The sequence below is a fragment of the Amblyomma maculatum genome, chromosome 1 (genome assembly GCF_055883805.1).
Source record: "Amblyomma maculatum isolate TAMU_Amacu chromosome 1, ASM5588380v1, whole genome shotgun sequence".
NCBI lineage: Eukaryota > Metazoa > Arthropoda > Arachnida > Ixodida > Ixodidae > Amblyomma > Amblyomma maculatum.
Window position 1 is genome coordinate 178,252,749 of NC_139344.1, and position 21,128 is coordinate 178,273,876.

The following is a 21,128-nucleotide window of genomic DNA, read 5'->3' on the forward strand; positions in this document are numbered from 1 at the left end:
TCGACCTGCGTGGCAAGCTCAGCCGGAATTCAGCTACCTAGTAGTGACAGAAGGGGGTGGCCGTTTGGTGCCCAGCTGTCGCCGGTTCAAACCAGAGTAAGGATCGGAGTCAGAAGTAACAAACAAAACACAATTTATGTACAGCAAGAGACGATACAAAGGAATACACAAGATCACTTGGAATACACAGACGAGAGGTTCACAGAATACAAACGCTAAGCATGCAACTACAGAATGATTAATAACACAGAGGCTTTCCAACAGATCAAACACGAGAGAGTTACATAAACAAACACCAAATTGTTCACCGGGCACTGTTGCAGTCCGACGCCTCAAGAGTCAGGATGTGGCCGCCATACGAGACGAGCGCCGCTCCCTTGCAGGTCCGTGGGCTTGCCAGCAGCGGGTGATCCCCGGGAGTCCAGCCGAAGCACTGGCGAACACGCCGCAACCACTGACGAACTGACTGACTGACTGACTGGCTCAACAAGCGGCGCGGTCTCTTTAAATAGGGCGCGCCGCGTCTGTTTGTTAGCACGCGTCAAAGCTAGCGCGCACACACACTTAGCTTCGCTGGTTATAGCGCTCTCTTCTCCTCCCATCGAGCTGCGCGTCGTCATTGGTTAGGTCTCATAGAAAGTTCTTGAAAGGTCTGGCACATTCCGGGCCAATGAACCACCGTCCTCCCCGGGCAATGGGACAGAGGGTGACGGCAACGCGTACAAAGCTACGCGCTTTCCCGCGCGGGGAAGGAGACTTTTCTCTCCATGCTTTCCACGCGACGCCTCATGGGCCTCGCGCCGTACCGGCTTGATTAAAATGTGCGCCGATTTCGTGACACCCGTGCAAAGAAAATGCATGACTGGTGCGCAACCCGTAATGAGAGGGATAGGTTGTTTAGAAAAGTGAGCGACTCACGCTCATGTGTTTCTTTGCACAGAAACAGGAAGGTACGGCTGTTCCGTGAAACGGACAGCCGAAGCTTTAGTGAAAAGGGTGATCTCAACGGTAACGCCGATGGCTTAAATCTGAGCCTATAACGTGAGAAGCCTCAGTTTTCACTTCTTGGTGTTTTTCTTCCGGACATAGGATTTTGAACATATTGCATTGTATTATCTTTGTTTGAGAATGGTGTTTTTTAAAATGCAATTTTCAAATTTGTGGACGCGTTCCAAGTGCTGCTGAGCTGACCTCTAATATAGATGGGGGCAAAAAAAGGGGAATAGTCTGGCATGACTTAGTGAAGATTGTGCCGTGCTTGCTGGCTGAACGGTTGAGTTTTTATCGTGTTTGTGACGTTGTGGGTTGTCAGAGAACGCTCCCGAAGACAAGTTGCAGAGTGCCTTGAGAACCAGGACTTGCCAAGGAAGTCTTCGGGCTGTTTGGGCTTAAGAGAAGAAGAGTCGGACGACCCCGGCTAGCAGCAACATCCCGATTCCTCCGGACAGCGGATGCAGTCCCCTGCCCTTCGGGATCTCCCTTCCCCGGCGGGGCAGTCTGTTACGTTTCGCCACCGATAAGTGTGTCAGCTGACGCGGCCACCGCATAGCAACAGGCAAAACAGCAAGCGGATCGGCCATTTCGGCCCCGTCCATCGGCCGCCCAACGCTTCCTCCCGCGGGTAAGTCTCGACGTGATCTTGCGACGCGCCAAATGTGTGTACGTGCGTGTGTGGGCAAACGCCGGCCAAGCCCGGAGCTCGAGGGAGAGTGCGTCGCCCTCGCCCGTCTGCAGGAGGTGGAGGAGATGCGGTCGGGCCACCTGCAATTGAGTCATCCAGTCTTGTCCAAACTTGTTGGGCTCTCTTTCCCCGTGAGCGCTCTCCCTTTCCCTGTGAACTGGCAAGCCTATAAAAAGCAGCGGCAGACTCCGCTGAGACAGAGACTACTTTGACGCGCCGTTGGCACGACTCTAGACACCAGCTGTGTGAGAGTGTCTGTATTCTCTCCGGGTCAGCTTCTCTGCCCGTTTCTTCATGATGATGTAGTAAAGGTTGTTTCGTTAGAAGACGCCTCGTCTTTGCTGGGACCGTTGAAGCCGTCCGCCGAGCCACGGAGCCGCCAGGCCAACGCTACCGAGGGGCCGCGAGCCGCATGTAATAACTGCTGGCAGCGGTGCGATGCCCGGTGCGCGACCCAAACCTAATAATATATAGCGAATCTTGCGCTTGTGCTGAGTTCCAGATTCTCGGCGACGCGTGTCAAGGCCAAGTTGAAAAATATGGGTCCAAGAATGGAGTCCTGAGGTACACCCCTATCCAAGTAATAGGTTTTGGGCACCCATCCCGGAGCTTTGCCATGTAGCTGAATGGGTCTAGATGTCAAAAAATTGCGGATCCAGATTTGGGCACCAGTACTAGGAAAACGTTGGGCGAGTTCCTCCAGGATAACCTCATAGCGAATATTGTCAAAGGCTTTGTGTATATCGACAGCGAGGAGATAGTCAGGTAGCGCTTTACAATTAGCTCTATTCATAACTCTTCGCAAAAGCCAAAGGCAGTCATGAGTTCCGAGGTTAGGGCGGAAGCCGGCCTGAGCTGAATGAAATCCAGGACTGATGTATTCAATGTAGTGACTAATTCGGGTATGCAGCAGGCGCTCGATGAGTTTACACAGATGTGAAGTCAGGACGATTGAACGCAAATTACTAGGAAGTCGAGGGTTTATGCCAGGCTTAGGGATAGGAAGAATAAGAGAAAGCTTGAGATCATCCGGTACCGTTCCGGTCTCCCAGAAGAATTAACCATGTCGAGAAGGGCATCCTGGGCGGCCGAGTCGAGATTGCGAAGCTCCTGCCAACTGACTCGGTCATGCCCGGGTGTTGCGCGAGCTCGGCCTCTTCCGAAGGCTGCTTGCAGTTCTGCCTTAGAGAATGGGCGATCCAGGTCTGGATGAGGGTTTCTGACTGGGAAAATGGAAACTGCTGGTGGAGGCGTTAGGCTGGCGTGTGGGAAAAAGGTGCGCATAACTTAATCTTTAACATCAGCCGGGTTGCCATTGAGAAGGAGCTCGGCGAGAGGTGGGGCCCCGCGTGCCTTGCCATTTAGGCCACGAGAGATGCGCCAAAGTTGTGATAGGCTCGGTACTGGTCCAAGACGGTCGCATGTAGAGTGTCAAGCCTCACTTTGCAGGTGAAGCTGGTACGCCCGGATAAGCTTGAATTGTCGTCGAAGAAGTACGAGATCTTTGTGACGTTTTCCGCGAGTCCCGAAAACGTTGCTTGAGGTGATCTGCGCGACGTCAAAGGTTAGGCAGGTGAGCATCCATGCCAACTGTGGAATCGTCACAAGGAATATATTCGAGAGTTTGAGTGCGGGCATCTCGGAGTACAGACAGGAAGGAGTCAATATCCGAGAAGGGGGTCGTAGTATTGGCCCGAAACTTGTCCCAGTTGAAAAACGAACGTGTTGTCCGAACGCGAAGACGTTTACGATTGAGAGTGAGCAAGATGGGCAAGTGATCACTACCCCAAGGATTAGAAAGGACTTCCCAGAAGACGCGGTGATGAGAATGTAAGGTGCAGTGTAGTGTCCGCTTGAGAGGGATGGAGACCGATACGGGTCGGCGTGTTCGGTTCGTTGTACAGGGTAAGAACCGTTTGATCGAGAGCGTCATATAGGTGTTTACCACGTTGATTAGGCTGAGATGAGCTCCAGGCTGCGTGATGTGCGTTGAAATCTCTGCCGATAAGAATAGGATAAGGGTGTGCTGCGTTTTCAAGGTCAGGGAGCCAGGTATAGGGTTCTGCCATGATGTTACCTGGCCGGAAATATGCCACGACGAAAGGATTTTGGCCAGGGGGGGAAGATTTTTACTGTAACAATCTCCCGAGTGGGAGAGCAAAGGGATTGAAGCGAGAGCTGAGTGAAGGACAATCGTTTCGGATTAAGACGGCCGCCTGTCCATCTGAACGGCCGTTTTTATGTTGGATGGTAAGCGTCTGGTAAGTGCAGTAACCAGGAATTTTACAAGGACCGCGCATTTCTTGAAGGAGTATGAAAAGAGAACGGCGCTGAGGCACAAATGTACGAAGTGTAGGACTGTTCTGATTGAAGCTTATGCAGTTCCATTGAATCCCATGAGCCATAGTACTCATGAAAGCGGCACAGATTTACGGCGCTTACTATCGTCTGTGAGTATGGTACGCTGGAAATCCTCAAACACAGTCTGCAGATGGCTCTGCATGGAAGTGAGGGCAGCAGTAAGAGTTGCATTAACATCCTTTCGCACAGTTTCTTCCAGCTTCTGTGTCTGTTGGGCGCGTTCCTGTCGGATCCGAATACACATTAGGTGACATCCTCACATACTGTCTCCAAGCATGTAGCATATACTGAAAAGATCTCTTCTCCAGGTTTAGCCGAGGTCATTTAGAGCCTTAGAGCAGAAATATCTGAACTACGCCGCGAAAATCAGCGTCTCCGGGTGAAGATAACCAAGGACGAGATAACAAAGGACACCCGATCTCGTTCCCAGACTCCGCAACGCAGCCGCTCAAGAAGGGCCGGGCAGCAAAAGCCGCTCGCCTACCCGCCGGCCGCAACCGGTCACAGCGTCTGATTCCGAGTAGAGCAAATTTACAGCAGGCGGCCGCGGTCGAAGAAAGCCAAGCAGAAGAACAATGGGTAAGCTGAAGCCTTTGTAACGATGGTAAATTGACACCGCGGCGCTCGTGATTCAATAAAAAGCTCAATTGGGCAAGCGTGCTCAGGAAAGGCGAATACAACCCGCGCCATTGTTCAGAAGTCACGGAAGTTCTCAGCAGCAGTAAGGCATATGTAGCGGGCTTTGGAGAACAAGGCAAAGATGTCTGAAAAACGCTGCCGATGGTGTGCCAGTAAAAAAGGAACCAGCTAGATAGCGACTCTCAACCTCATTTGCGGCGACGACTTCGTGGCCTTTTTTGGCGGCGGACGAGATGCTATGACCGGCCCAATAACCAACCTTCACACGTGTCCTTGACGAGCATCAAGCGGGCACTGGCAATTGTCGTTAACAACGGCACCGTCGCGGGGACGACGGCAGGGCCATTTTCCTGTTGTTTCAGAGAGAGGGGAGTGCGGCGGCCAGCAGCCTTGACGGGGCGACCCCGCCATCCCGCTATCCCGCCATTCGGACACAGTGGCGACAGCGAAGAGGCGCATCACTTGTCTGCGGGACAAGAAGCGCGCCGGCCATCAACAATGGACAGGGGTGGATCAAATTTGCCCTCCACCATAAAGTATGGAAGGTGTCGTGACGCTGGGACTAAGTCGACCCGGCCTTCACTTGGTAGCGTGCAGAGACTCCGGGTTGATGAAGGATTGAATCTTCGAAGTTGGTAAAATATATACAAGCAGGTTTAATGGCACTTTGAGAAAACGTATTTACATGAAAAAGAAGGGTATATCAGCAAAATGGCAAGTGTTTAGAGTTCATAGCGAGAAGCGTCTGGATGAGCCGTTTACCCAGGGCTCAGAGCGTCATTTCGAGCTCTGCAACGTCCTTAAAACCCCCTATGCCCAGCCCCTCTCTGAAGATGCTGACCAACCAGTTCCAGGGCACGCCCATGAGATATCGGCATCCAATCGAACACATCACTGCACTGATGGTCTGATGCACTGACTGGTCCGGTATTGTTTCGTTGGGCGTGGTCACTTGTTGGCGGGTAGAGCTTGGGAACGGCGAGGAGGTACATTTCTATTCTTCTGCAAAGATCCGATGTGGTGGTTCCGGCAAGTGGATTTCCTTCTCAGAAACCCAAGTGCACGTGCGCGCCACATACTGCTCCCAGCATTGTCCCTTTCTGGCACTTGCAAATCTTTCATGCATTCCCGGGAATTCCTCTAATGGCCGTATTCGTCATGCTCCTTTCTTGTCGTGTACGTCAGCGGACGTGTCACTCTGTCGTCTCCTTTGGACAACAGGCATTCCTCACTTGACAATATCGCTTCTCGACGGCAAGGGTGAACAATTGAACAAAAGCACTTCCGGCTATTTCTCACAGGGCGACGTTTCTTTGTATTTTTCTTGACATTCCCTTGACAGGGCCAATTTGGCATTTGCAGGGTCTCGACAAAGCAAAGCAGGCTCACACAAAAAGATTCATGGAAACAGGCTCACTTAGAGCCCTTGCACCAACAGCACATATCCATGCCCACAGGCGAACAATAGTGCGCGCAAGTGCGGACCATGCACGGTCATAACAGCCTCCTCCCCCGCCAGAAGAGTCACGGAGGGCAGCAGTCGCAGCTGCTGCATGAAGAGACGACTTTATGGCCTGCACATGAACGCTTGAAGCTCGTTGTTGCTAGTCGCGTTGTCTTGATTGTCGTAGGCCAAATCGCTTGAGCTGTCTCTGAAACTCAACCACATGTCTAAGCAAGCACTCGGCTCCCGTCTGAAGAGACCAGGTGATAAGAAAACTGCCATCGTTGTCCGAGAAAAGCCCACACTCAAGACGTTCAGGACCCACGTATGCCTAGAAAACCAAACGTGCTGCTTTACATAGTCACACATATACAAGCTCACGAAAAAAAAAAAAAGAACCTGAGTATCAATTTGGATACATAGTGAGGAGCACCTCGGACCGCTTAGAAACAGCGGCTAAGCGCGTCCGCATTCCCATTTAACTTCCCCTTTTTGTAGGTTATTTCAAAATTGTACTGCTGTAAAATCAAGCTCCACCTCAGAAGGCGACGGTTCTTCGATGTCGCAGTTTGCAGCCAAGCCAGGGGACAATGGTCCGTCTCTACAGTGAATTTGGCCCCTCCAAGATAGCACTGCAATTTTTGAATGGCCCATACAATGCAAGCGCACTCTTTCTCTGACGCGCAATAAGCCCTCTCTCTAGAACTCAGTTTTCTGCTCAGGTAGAGCACGGGGTGCTCATTACCGTCGTCATCTCTCTGGCAGAGAACAGCATCTAGCCCTCGATCACTTGCATCACACTGGACCGTGAATTCTCGGTCATAGTCTGGAGCTCGCAATACCGGACGGCTAATCAGCACAGCCTTCAGGTTTACGAAGGAGGCTTCCTTTTGTTCGTCCCAGACTACATTTGCCGGTTCTGTCTTGCGGAGAGCGTCGGTCAGAGGGCTAGCCAAAGCTGAATCGTTAGGGATGTAGTGATTGTAGTATCCCGTCAGCCCCAGGAATGCCCGAATTTCCGTCTTCGTGCTCGGCCGTGGGTAGTCTGCTACCGCAGAAATCTTAATCTATCTGGGTTTCCTGAAACCTTGACCTGCATTGTGACACAAGTAGGCCACGGTCGCCCTTGCCAGGCAACATTTCTCGGCCTTTACGGTTAGCCCAGCTTGACGCAAAAGGCTCAGTACAGCTCTTAGATGTACCATATGGTCCGCCCATGAGTCGGAAAAATCGCAATGTCATCTAAATAAGGCACCGCGAATGTTTCACACCCCTTTAAAACCCTATCCATGAGTCGGGAAAAACAAAATGGAGCATTTTTGAGCCCGAAACTCATCATTGTTGGCTGGTAGCTGCCCGTCGGAGTGACGAAAGCCGCGTATCTGCTGGCGCGTCCAGTGAGCGGTACTTGCCAGTATCCTCGAGTAAGGTCCAGCGTAGTCAGATATGCCGCTCTACTGACCTGCTCTACTCTCTCCTCGATATTCGGAATAGGATACACTTGACCCCTGGTGAGAGAATTTAGCTTTCGGTAGTCTACCACAGGCCTAGGGTCTTTACCTGGAGCTTCTACTAAGATCATAGGCGAAGCATAATCGCTTTCCGAGGGTTTTATTACTCCCAATTCCAGCATGCGAGTTACTTCCCTATCCAGAATTTCTCTTTGCCTTGGAGAAAATCGGTAGCACCTTGATCGCACTGGCATGTCTGAAGTCAGCTCAATATCGTGCTCAGTGAAATCAGTCCTGCCTGGCCTGTCCACGAAGCAGACCTCAAACTCTGTTATTATCTCGCCCAGATCGGACAGCTGGGATTTATTTAGTTCTCCTCTCTGCTCCGTCTTTTTGAGAAGCTCCTGAGCGTTGCTTTCTTTTCCGCTGAGGCAAGTCAAGTTGTCCCCCATCTCCTCGGGAAGGTTTAACGTTAGATTTACCACGGCTTCCCTCTGCACATAAGGCTTCATAAGATTGCAATGATAAATGCGCACTTCTTTGCGCCTACCGGGGATTTTCACTGCGTAGTTAGTGTTAGAAAGCTTTGCAACGACTTCAGCAGGTCCTTCCCACTGTACTTCGAGCTTATTCTGCCTTGAACCTCTCAGCAACATCACCTGGTCCCCGATACGAAACGTCCTTTGACGGGCTGACTTATCATAGTACACTTTGGAACGAGCCTGGGCTGACTTCATGCTGGCCTCAACGAGTTCCTTAGTGTTATGTAAGCGATTCAAGAGGTTCAGAATGAATTCTACTACTGTTGGGTCTTCTCCGTGCGTGAGCGCAGTGACCTTCTGTACACCAACTCGGCTGGGCTAAATCCAGTGGATTCGTGCGGCACTGACCGCAAAGCGAAAAGTGCTGCAGGCAGGCAGGTATCCCATTCGCGCTTCTTTTCATAGCACAGTCCCCTCAGGACTCGTTTGAGAACAGAATGCCATCTTTCTACGCTGTTGCTCTGCGGATGGTGGATCGAGCTATGCACTACCTTAATGTCGCATCGCTCGAGAAATGAGGTGGTGAGGACACTTGTGAAAACGCTACCCTGATCACTTTGGACCTCGGAAGGGAATCCAACTCGTGCAAACACTGACAGCAGCGAATCCACTACACTCTCGGACGTCACCTCGCGCAGCGGAACAGCCTCCGGAAACTTTGTGGCTGGGCATAACATAGTGAGGATATAACGGTACCCTGACTCTGTCACAGGAAGTGGCCCAACTACATCTATTACTAACCGGTGAAACGGCTCGGTAATGATTGGTACTAACACCATCGGAGCTTTCCACTTATCTTGCGCCTTTCCAACCCGCTGGCACGTGTCGCATGACCGTACAAAATTTTCCGTGTCCTTAAAACATCCAGGCCAATAGTATTCTTGCAACAGCCTCTGCTTTGTTTTCCTTATTCTAAGGTGACATGACCACGAGCTGCCATGGGAAAGTCGCAGTAAGTCTTCGCGGTACTTTTGGGGAACGACTAATTGGTCCCGCTCTACTCCGCGCTTATCCTTGAATAAGCGATACAGCACTCCCTTTCTCATCTCGAAAGAAATATTCTTTGCTGTCTTAGTGGCGCGGTGGCGCTCCCTTATCTCCTGTATCTTGGGATAATTGGCTTGCTCCATAGCTAAGTCCTCTCGGTTCCACTTAAAAGTCTCGTGAGATTACTAGACACTGGCGGCAAGAGGTTACTCTCAAGAACGTCCTCATTCCGCGTCTCATCAAGCCCACTTTCAAGTTGACTTATCTGAGATGCCTCGCTCTCAAAGTTTTCTGACCCTCTATCTTCCGCATCGACCACTGTTTTAACTGCCGTTTCCTCCGCTGTGGATTTTTATGGAATGAGCAGTGTAGCTAGTTCTCGCGCCTTTGAACGTGTTGAGGCTTGCACAACTCTGTCTCCGAAAAGGATGCCCCTCTTTCGCAGTAGCATGTCCGATTTGTTGGAAAACAAATACGGATAGCACTTAGGAAGCTTTCCTGAAACGGCAGCCTCGGTTGTTAACTTGCCGAAAGGGCCCTCGATGACCACGTTCGCGATTGGCAAGCACACACTCTGTTCCTCCACTACCTGGCGGATCCATGCACACTGTCCTGTATAGTCGGAAGGCGACACATACGCCGGATGGACAACATCCATCGTTGCGGCCGAATCGCGCAGTACCTTGCAAGGCTTCCCGTTGACTACTAGGTCATGCAGGTAGGGTTCCAAAAGCTGCATATTTTCATCGCAGTCACTGACATACGAGAAAGAAATCTTTTCTTTCCGGCAGTTGACGGCAATGTGACCCTGCTCATTACACCTAAAGCATGTGAGCGGCTTCCTAGCCTCAAGCTTATTCTTTGTGTTCTGCGCGTTGGTCGCTTCCCCACTTTTCTCACTGCCGTCCTTTCTAGGGAGTTTGCCTGAAGAAGCCTTCCTTTCTTCGTTTCCAACTCTAGCAAAGTGCCTTTCCTGACGGTTATTCACACTCAACTTGGGATTGCGGGGCCTATCCACTGCTGGGTTGCTGAATTGTCGGCGCGAAGCATACTCCTCAATGAGTTCGGCAGCTTCAGTTGCCGACTTAATGTCGCCTCGGTCCTGTAACCAATTTCTTTCTTTTTCTGGGAGGCAGTTATAAAACTGCTCCAAAAGAATTCACTCGACTACAGCGTCCCTATCACTATAGGAATCTGTGCTCTTTAGCCACTCGGCCAAATTGTCTCTTAAATTGTACAGGAATTCAGGGTAACTCTCGTCCCTGGACTTAGTAGCGTTCCGAAAACGTTGTCTGAACGCCTCTGCGCTAAGCCTGTACTTTCTCAGAAGGCAAGCTTTGACCTTCTCGTAGTTGTCCGCGTCCTCCTTGCTTAGCCGCGCGACAACCTCCGCTGCCTCGCAGGGCAGAACCGTCAATAATCTCTGAGACCAAGTGTCTCGCTGGAAGGACAGTTTTTCGCAGGTTCGCTCAAAGTTAGCCAGATACAGACCGATATCCCCTGATATCACATATGGCTGCATGTACTTTGACATATTGAAATCTGCCTGCTTGTTGAGAAGAGGTACCGCTAGCTGGGGACAATTGTCCGACCTCTTGCTCAACTCTACTTCTAATTTCCGGAGCTCAATTTCTTGCTCCAGCCTTTTTGCTTCTCTCTCAGATTCACGCTCACGCCTGTTTTCCTCTTTTTTCCGGCTCTTTCTTTTTTTTGTCCGATGAGGTTCCATGCTTCACTGAGCTCCTCATCATCGGTTCCCAAATCAGTGATTGCCTTTAAAATCAAGGGTTTTCGTGCCAAACCACTTGTATCAATTCCCAATTCCTCACACAATAGCAACAGTTCCGGTTTCTGCAGCTTTTGTAGGTCCATGATCGCTCCGAGTGTCGGCCACTTCCAAAACAACTGTGCAAACTACCAAACCTAAAGGCGTTTCAACACTCTTTACCAGTTCTAAAATCTAACCCTGTTCTAGAACCTGGTCCACATCAGAAGAAAAGCCAAGCACTCACCCACACATGCGATCGATGTTCCGAGCTGCTCTCTTGTTGGCCGATTGTTGCTCCTGCTTGTTGCTTGAGATGCCACCTCCGATCACCAGATGTTGTGGCTTGTAGCTTCAGATGCCACCTCCGATCACCAGATGTTGTTGCTTGTAGATTCTGATGCACCTTCAATCACCAGATGTTGTGGCTTATAGATTCAGATCCCACCGCTGCCACCAGTTATCGTGACGCTGGGACTAAGTCGACCCGGCCTTCACTTGGTAGCGTGCAGAGACTCCGGGTTGATAAAGGATTGAATCTTCGAAGTTGGTAAAATATATACAAGCAGGTTTAATGGCACTTTGAGAAGACGTATTTACATGAAAAAGAAGGGTATATCAGCAAAATGGCAGCGAGAAGCGTCTGGATGAGCCGTTTACCCAGGGTTCAGAGCGTCATTTCGTGCTCTGCAACGGCCTTAAAATGTCCAGCCCCTCTCTGAAGATGCTGACCAACCAGTTCCAGGGCACGCCCCTGAGATATCGGCATCCAATCGAACACATCACTGCACTGATAGTCTGATGCACTGACTGGTCCGGTATTGTTTCGTTGGGCGTGGTCACTTGTTGGCGGGTAGAGCTTGGGAACGGCGAGGAGGTACATTTCTATTCTTCTGCAAAGATCCGATATGGTGGTTCCGGCAAGTGGATTTCCTTTTCAGAAACCCAAGTGAACGTGCGCGCCACATGCTGCTCCCAGCATTGTCCCTTTCTGGCAATTGCAAATCTTTCCCGCATTCCTGGGAATTCCTCTAATGGCCGTATTCGTCATGCTCCTTTCTTGTCCTGTACGTCAGCGGACATGTCACTCTGTCGTCTCCTTTGGACAACAGGCATTCCTCACTTGACAATAGCGCTTCTCGACGTGAAGGGTGAACAATTGAACAAAAGCACATCCGACTATTTCTCGCAGGGTGACGTTTCTTTGTATTTTTCTTGACGTTCCCTTGACAGGGCCAATTTGGCATTTGCAGGGTCTTGACAAAGCAAAGCAGGCTCACACAAAAAGATTCATGGAAACAGGCTTACTTAGAGCCCTTGCACCAGCAGCACATATCCACAGCACATATCCATGCCCACAGGCGAACAATAGCGCGCGCAAGTGCGGACCATGCACGGTCATAACAAAGGCCACGAATCCCGCTCGCGAAAAGTGCCGTTGAGTGTTTGGCCTTCTTGCAGGTGCCGTTACGGGGTGATCTCAGCCGACCACCGGCTTTCCCTTTGGTATCTCCGCCGCAAGCTGGGAACAGTTAGCTGTGGCTAAGCTCGGCTATGCCAGGATATACGTAGCGGAAGCTAAGGTATAGCTTGAAGTCGGCTTCGAAGCTCCTTGTCGCCTGGCACTCTCTGCTTGTCGAATTGTATTGTCCTTTCGACATCAAGCCTTTTCGTCTTCGCCACCTTGCACTTAGGCAGCTAAGCTTGTTCTCCTAACCGCCTCTTTCCCCCGGCTCTTTTCGAGCCGCTTCACGCACTGATCTGTCTCTTCGGCTCGCCTCCGCCTCTTGGCGTCATTTCGCCGCCTATCCCTCAATTGTTTCCTTCCGGGCCACCGAACAGGTCGCCTTGTCCGTAGACGTAGACGCACCATTGAAGGCTAAGCGCTCCCGTCGGGCCGCATCTTCACGCCGCCGCTTGTCGAGGCGTTGTGCACGTTCTTGCTCGGTCTCTTCGGCTCGTCGCCTTCGCCTGTTCCCATTCCAACGCATAAGCTTGGCTTGTTTCAGGCTTTCCGACTTGCTTTCCATGGCTAAACACGGCGGCGCTGACGAAACAACCGTCCAGCAGCGTGACGTCATTCCAGATAGCGCTGCGAGCGCGCGGCGGCTAAAGCCCCTCAATAAACTTATTAGAGTTTATTGAAGGGCTTTAACGGTGGTGTATCTGCTCGTATACGAGCTAGATGACGAGGAGGTGGTTGCTAGGCAGCCGCGCTAAGAGCGGTGCAACCATGGTGCAAATTGGTACCACGGCGAAATCGCTGCATCGCGGCCAATTTAGCTTTCGCTACAATATCGGCATCGCCACCAGGGCCCGTATTCCGAGTTTACGTCATTATCGAAGTATCGCTATCTCACGTGACCTCGAGCCACCTGATTGGTCGAAACGCTGGAAGCAGGTGTTGCCACTACGGTTCAGGAAGAGGTGGCAACGTCATGTTTCGTCGTTTCCACCAATCAGATGGCTCGAGGTCACGTGAGATAGCGACACTTCGATAACGACGCAAACTCGGAATATGGGCCCAAGGGAGTCAAAGAGCCAATCCGCACCACCGGAAGATCAACGAGGAGGTTCGAGTGGTGCCTCAGGTAAAGTGTACTAGAATACTCTAGTTCACTTTACCTCAGGCAGTGAGCGGTTCTTTAAGACTTCTCTGGTGCGTCACACTGATTGCACTGCGCCAGATGAACTACATTTCCCCACCTATGAAACTGAAGATCAGAGATGGTATGCAATTTAGCAGTGGAGTTATGTCCACCATCGGTTCTTATTAAGCTGTTAAGTGCGAAATTTTGCGTCGTGAGACATGAACAATTTTCTTTACCAACCTCCCACGGTGCTCCCGCTCCGTCGTCTCATTGCGACTGCGAAAGTCTTGGCCCCTGAACCCAATCAGATCACCGGTAAGCCTTGTTGGCATAAATAAAGACGATAATTATTGAAAAAAGCTGCGTACAATTCATACGAGTAACCGCGTTTGATACAGGGCCCTTTTCAGCATTTCACCAAAGCAGAGCACCAAGCTGTAGAAAAGTCGTTCATATTAAAAATCTGGTGGGTAGCTGGGGCACTGGGGATCGAACCAGCTCCTCTCCGAATGCGAGGCGGATGCTCTATCACAAGACCACAGTTGCGTTTTGTGAAAAACACCTTTTAATTTAACCTGCCTCTATACATGCGACATTATTTGAAAATGTCTATTTCGGTTCGCAACCCAAAATGTGATATTCGCACGCCCCAAGGTTACCTCCCTGAAAGAGCTATAGTGACGGGTCAGAATCACTTCCTTTTTTTCCGTATGGGGGCTCTCTCGCTCTGCCTAGCCGTCATTGCCTCTCGTGGAAGTACGGAGCGACCTGCGGACCGCGCCAACCCCAGGCTTATGGCATGTACTTTTTCAATTTTCAAAAGCCTCGTTTTCATATATGCGAATTTCGTCGCGAAAACAACTCAAGCTAATCCGAAGAAACGCAGGACTCAATTATTAGAGTTGGCATGCAGCGTGAAAATGTTTCAACCAAATAGATATTTGTTGAGACAGGCTCGTTTTCACGAATGCTTGCTGTGTCTGCCGTCTTGAGCTACGCCAAAAGCTTGATATTACTGCTCCAAAAATATTAAATGCACGTTATATTGCTGCACGATAGTGAATATTGCCATAAGAGTGCAATTCTCTGCTTTGCTGATGGAACTCTGGTCTCCCGCGGGAAGGGGACTAGGCGCCTCAACTCGCGGCTTCTAGAAAACCAGAAAGTGATTAAGGAAGTCTTCACTATTCTTAAACATTTTCTAAATTCAACTCCAGATCTAGGTTACGTTATACTGGATACCGTTAAGGCTGAAGTGACTAACTTTCAAGGCAGCAGGAGTAGTGCGGGTATGTGAAGAACGCATGATTACCATCATCTCGGCGTAATCCACCTTCTCTCTAAGCCTCTTGCCGAACGAGCGGTTATTGAAGTAGCTTCCATGCTACGCTCAAGGCTCCGTAGAGTTGGCACAGGTTTATGACACGTGCTGAGGAGTGTAAGAGGGAACACCTTCTCCGATGCCGCTTTGCGCTCACGGAGACTTCCCTTTCTGAACTGGTAGATAAAATAATGGGCGCAATCGTCAACACACCAGGAGGCATTTTACTTACAGCATGACAAGTTTATCTGTATCAGGCTCCTTATTCCACACAGCTTCTTTCCCGATCGAAGCCCCATCACAACTGGTTTGCCTATTAGGAGATATACACTAGACAAAGGTGAACTTTGCGCAGCGCTCAAGTCGTTCCATAGAAATCGCAGCCTAGGTTTAGACGGCCTTTCTACCAAGATTTACGTCAAGTTCTGGAGGCAACTCGGGAGATATTTTACCGCTTAAGCGAACAGGCCTCTCAGTGAGGGGACTCTTTCAGGCACTGAAAGGAAAGAGTTTATCACTCTTTTTGCTAGGGTGAACAGGCGCACTGACCAGTGAGCTTGGTGTCCCATCATGCTCCTGAACATTGACTACAAGTTCACATTCAAGTGCCTTTCCGTGCGAATTACTTTGTGCCTTCCTGGCTTAAAATAGGTCCGTACCAGGCTTATGTCCCGCGTCGTTCTAACCAACTCCGTGGTTTCGCTCTGAGGTACCTCTTCTTCTGCCTCAAAATAGAAAACTAGCTGTTATTCTGTAAGTCACGATTTTTTATTTCCCAGTTGCCCATTTAACCCGTCACATGACGCGGGTGCCCGACGGAGTGAGACTCTGGATACCTACCAGGCCATTACCACTTACTACAAAGAGCTAAGCATGAGCCTTCCTCCTCCGCACGCTTCGTTCTGCCTAGACCAGGCTACCACGTGGCGGCGGCTGAAAACGCGGTCGCAGCCAAACCCTTGGACTTATGCCAAGATCTTTCCCGATATAGTAAATCCGTACTGCCAACTGTGCGGCGAGCCTACCACCTTAGACCATATAATCTGGGACTGCGCGGAGGATCCGCCTCCGGCAGATCTAGTACCATCTCCCTCGCTGAAACACTGGGAAGCTGTTCTCGCCAGCCGGGACCCAGACGTCCAGTCTCGGGCCTCGGCAGTAGCTCAAGAGGTCGCTGACAGACTTGGACTGCCGGCTACCTGGAGCAGCTGAATGCAGGCCAAGGCAAATAAATATCGTTGACAAATAAAGTTTTTTTTTCTCTCTCTCTCTAGCTGTTATTCTTTGTTCCTTTGATCAGGAAAACGCTTTTGACATTGTCAGACATCCATACGTCAGACATCCATACATCCAAGTCCTGATGGAAGCTGGTATAGGCTTTAATTTCTAGCGTATGGTCAGAGCTCTATACTCAAGGCTAGTTTTTTTTTCGGGCAGCTCGTCAGTTTGTACATCACAGGCTATTGAAGTCTATCGTGGAGTCTGTCAGGGTCGCCCCCTTGTCACCCACCCTATACGTGCTCACGTTCGAGCCCCTTATGCAGAGGCTTTCTTGGGATAGCGGATCAGACGATTCCCATTGCCGTCAGGTTCTCCACCAGCTCCCATATTTGCCTATGAGGACGACCTGACCATTGTTGCGGATGAAATATCAGTATTCACCGTTATGAACGTCATGAAGGCTTACCGAAGGACAAGTGGGGCTAAGGCTACCGGGTTGAAGAGTGCCACCTTGTATTTTGGTTGCTCATCCAGTCCACAAACCTCTCGCGGTCTCCCTAGGTAGGCTGAAGTCCGCCTCCTAGGGTTCTATTTCAGTTCCGAAAGTCTACCAAGCACCAATTGGTCTGGGGCTCAGAAAAGGATTGAGACCATGTCGCGGGACTATGGGGAACTCTTGTGTCCGTTCACATTTCGGGCCGCAATCACGAGGTCTCTCTTGCTCTCTGTGCTGACTTCATTGCCGGCGTAACACTTCTGTCGGCACGGACGAAGCTCCGATTGGAACGAACCCTCTTTACTGAGAGGCGGAGTTCCGGATGAAGTCGCAATGCCTCTGGTGAAACTGGCTAGAGGTTCCTGGAGAAACTGGCTAGAGATCTCCACATTCGACTTCACCTCTTCTCTCACAGCACGTACTTTAATTGCTTACCACGCATGCTCTCCGTCACCCTTCTTTACGCACAGATATCCAACTGCTTTGACCGTCTCCTTGTAGCGCAGACGAACATCGATGCAGTTTCAGTTCCTCTCAATAAATTGGTCAAGCCCTTCACGCTAAGACTTCCACATCGTCTCCGCCGGCACGATCTCTCCATTGTTAAGCCTAGCTGGTGCATGGTATATCTCGGCGGAATAGCAAGCAGAGCCTCCTGCATGGTCTCTCCAGAGGCTGCCTCCCCATCAAGACCAAGGCGTGTACACGGGCCAGCTTGCGACCAACTTGTCCGTTGTGTCATGGTAGAGTGGTAGAGAAGACTGTGCATATGTTCTCACAGTGGCTTATTCCCGAAGCCGTCCGCCGCGTAGCTGACCTCTTCCATCTTCCAGATGTACTGTATAGAACTGTAAGGTACTTGAACCCGTTGCCAGACCGCTTGCTCGTGGAGTGCACGTAAGCAGTATGACTGACGCTCAGTTCGGCCGCATACAGCGGCAAGGTTCCAGGCTTCTACGAAGTGCTTCCGAAAGTACGGAAGAAGGTCTGGTTCCATCTGCAGCGGGTACGCCGCCCCCTTAGAGAGCAAAGGTTCTCCGAGCTTGACGTGTGTCGTCTGTGATTTTCTTGGTCGCGGGTGGAACACTTTGTTTCACTATGATTTCACTGCAGGGAATGGCTGTCCTCGATGAGGCCTTTTGAGCGCTCACCGGGGTCTTACGTCTGGTTGGCTCACTGCCATGGAGGCGAGTCAGGCCGCTGGATGGACGGAATATAGGAACGTCCCCATTGAAGCGGGGTGGTAGCAGATGCTATCATACTCGTTTTTCCCCCTATATCATAATAATTGTTTTAGATCAGTTAACTATACCATCATTCTATTTATTGAATTTTTGTTTCTGCATTACTGAAATTATGTCTGTCGCGCATGGTACAACTCATCCTTTTGGTAGCACCACGCTACGTACGGCCCTTTCCCCCCCCCCCCCCCCCAGGTAGCGCCCTCACCTCGAAAACAAAAATATGCTCCATGCCCAAAGTGTGGAGAGGTAGCTAACCTTTACCACATGGTGTGGGTATGCCAATTCAATCTCATAGTTTACACCATTCCAAGCCCATCAGAAGAGCAATGGGAGGCTATTGTGCTCAGCGATGATCCTGATTGCCAGCACTGGCTGGTGGGAAGGGCATGCGCGGCCGCAATATCCAGTGGATATACAGGACTAGGCGGCCCACCCACATGGTCTACAAGACTGTAAATAAAGATGTTTTCAATCAAACCTCCATGTCCCCTTGGCTCTGGGGATGGGAGTGTGTGGGAAGGTGCTGTATGGATGATGATGATGGATCTATGAGTTATGTGTGACCCTGGGGCAAAGCACTTTCGGGGGCCAAGTTCCCTTCCCGTCTGACAATGCATGTAACGACACGGGGATGTGCGATGCATTTGCGCTATGCCTCTCAGGCGCGGAGAAGTTTGAGCTATTAGTTCAAATACAGCTTTATTCCAGCGGTCGACTTCTTTTTATGCGTCAGGAATAAATGGCTATGTTTGAGGTTTGGCGTCCCCAAAAATGATGTGCACGGTTTCGTTGTAACTGAACGAGTTACCAAAACAAAAAAAACCCACGAATGACCACACTAGACAGATGATGACAAATTATCGTCTGAGTAATTGAGTAATTAGACAATTAATTATATCCACAGAAGTCAAACGTCAAAATAGCCGGGCATAGTAATGACGACCGGATGTGACATCACACTTCCGGTGACGTGACGTGTGCCAAGGGTCATGTGACCGGAAGTTGGACGTTTGAGAAAGAAAAACAATATAATGAGTGAAATTTACCAGAAAATGTGTGAAGTGTCGTTTAATCGAAGTTTTCATAAAAATAAAGGAACATGCGCAGTTGCTACACAATGTACCGTAACTTTTTCCTCTTCCTTCTTTCCACGAGCTGCGTCAGACTGGAACGACCTATCCCACTTCGTCGCTGCTATCACCTGCCCATCATCCTTCAACGCCAATATTGAAATGTGTATATCACGTGAAAATCTGTTGAAGAAGTGTAACATTTGATGATTATCTACTCCACCCCTTATGTAATACCCTGAAAGGGGCCTTTAAGGTTAATAAATGAAATGAAATGTCGTCAACGACGCAGCTGCTATCGTAATTTCCGCAGTGTGAAATCTCTACAAGGGGCGCGCGACGTACCCTGTGCAGCAGCAACGCTCAGGCTTACACATTTCTCCAGTGCATATTCTACAGTGCTCTCGGAATTTTTCGGAACAGAGAGTTTCTTTTCTTACCACGCCTACTCAAATCGTTCAGTTTAAGCAATGGCGCGAAGTGCCCCATTCTTAGCAGCAAGCAGGCCGCTTTAGGACAAGTAATGCCATACAATATATATGTTACAAAGACACCGTCGCTGTAGTGCAGTGGTTACGCCGCTCGACTACTTTGCTTTAAGATACGAGATCGAATCCACACCGCGGCGGCCGCTTTTCGATGGAGGCGAAAAGTAAGGCGCCCGTGTGCTGTGCGATGTCAGTGCACGTTAAAGACCTCAGGAGGTCCGAATTTCCGGAGCACTGCGCATCTTTAATAGCCTGAGTAGCCTTGGGACGTTATACCCTATAGACCAAAACAACCAATATGTTACACAATGGCTGCACTTCAGTTTAGGAATGACTTTTTTTTTTCTCTGCCGTATGAGGGGGTGTCTCGCACGGAACTTACCTACACGGACCTATCGTGGCAAGCATGGTGACCGGGTTGGCATCGTTGTAGCTCACGTACCCTGCTCAGCAACGACAGTGTTCTCGCAGTTTCGCAGCACCAACTTCGTAGAAGCAAGCGACAGCTCTGTTTTTAGAGATGATGCCTCATCCTAGTTCGGACAGAGATAATTGCTCGGGCCAATCCGAATTATCGACAGGTATGTACCTACCTGTAACGTGTGTTTCCGCCGTCATCGAGGGTATTCACTGCTTTCTCTGAAGGTACCGGTAATGTTCTGAACGATTCCACCAGTGTAACAGACAGTTTTCTGTGAGTGTGGAACTGCGCCGCGGAGTAGTCCAAAGCGCTGCGCGCGCGCAGAACTGATTTTTTTTTGTGTGTGCGTGTGTGTGTGTGTGGCTGAGAAGTTTAACATGAATAGCTCTGTAACTTATAATACTTCATTTTCACATTGTGGCGCACAAAACGTTTTGTCGCGTGGCAGTGACGGCAATCCGTCAGAGTGAGGACGGCGAAAGGGTCCTTAACAAAGCTCTTTACACTGAGGCTTACTTGCGCCTGCAAAGCACCGCACAACTCGACGGAATACCGCCGCTCTCGGCAGCTATCCGTTTAAAGCTAGTGACAAGCTTTTGAGATACGGTGCGAAAGGTATCTACAACAATCTCGAACAACACAGAAGCAGTTTCGCACCTGCAGCTATCACTCGCAATAATTCTGGTCACCTCTCGCGTCAAAAAGCAAAAAAACTGCGTTCCGGTGGCTTTGCGAATAAACATTATAAATATTTACGTGCTCCAATTTATCCCATTAAAATGTATGCAAAATAATTCTGCTTTTTGTCAATAGTAAAAAGAGAACAGTCTTAACTACACTGTGATGTGCTGCATTGAAAATCAGTAAATTTCATTTACTGAACAATTATGGGGAACACTTAAGCTCCGCCTATAAGAGTATGATTGATGAGATAGCATACGCCATCACCCGACATACAAAGACCCATTTCAACTAAGCCATATTAACGTGTTTTTGTGGTCCAGGAGTAGCGTGCCCGACTCTGCATCCAAGAGTACTGGAAGGTTTATTCTTATTTCCACCTTCCCACCTGAAATGGGCAACCCGAGTTGGCAGCTCCTCCCAACTTCCTGATATCGTGCTGCCTCGTTAAGTTGCGCAAACCATCACCCATGATTTTTGGCTTACGAGGCCGACGGCGGATTTGCTGAGTAACGGGACCTTTAACGCTATCGCGTTAGCAGGTACACTTGAACAGGTGTGAGCATCTCAGACAGTCATGTTACGCCGTCCTACGTGGCCCGACGCTCACATAAGGAGAGCAGAATTATTAGCTGCTTCATTTCCTGCGCCTCTAGTCTATCGCCGCTATTCCATAGTGCCTTATACAGTGCATTATACATGCCATACATTTAGCTTCACCGCTG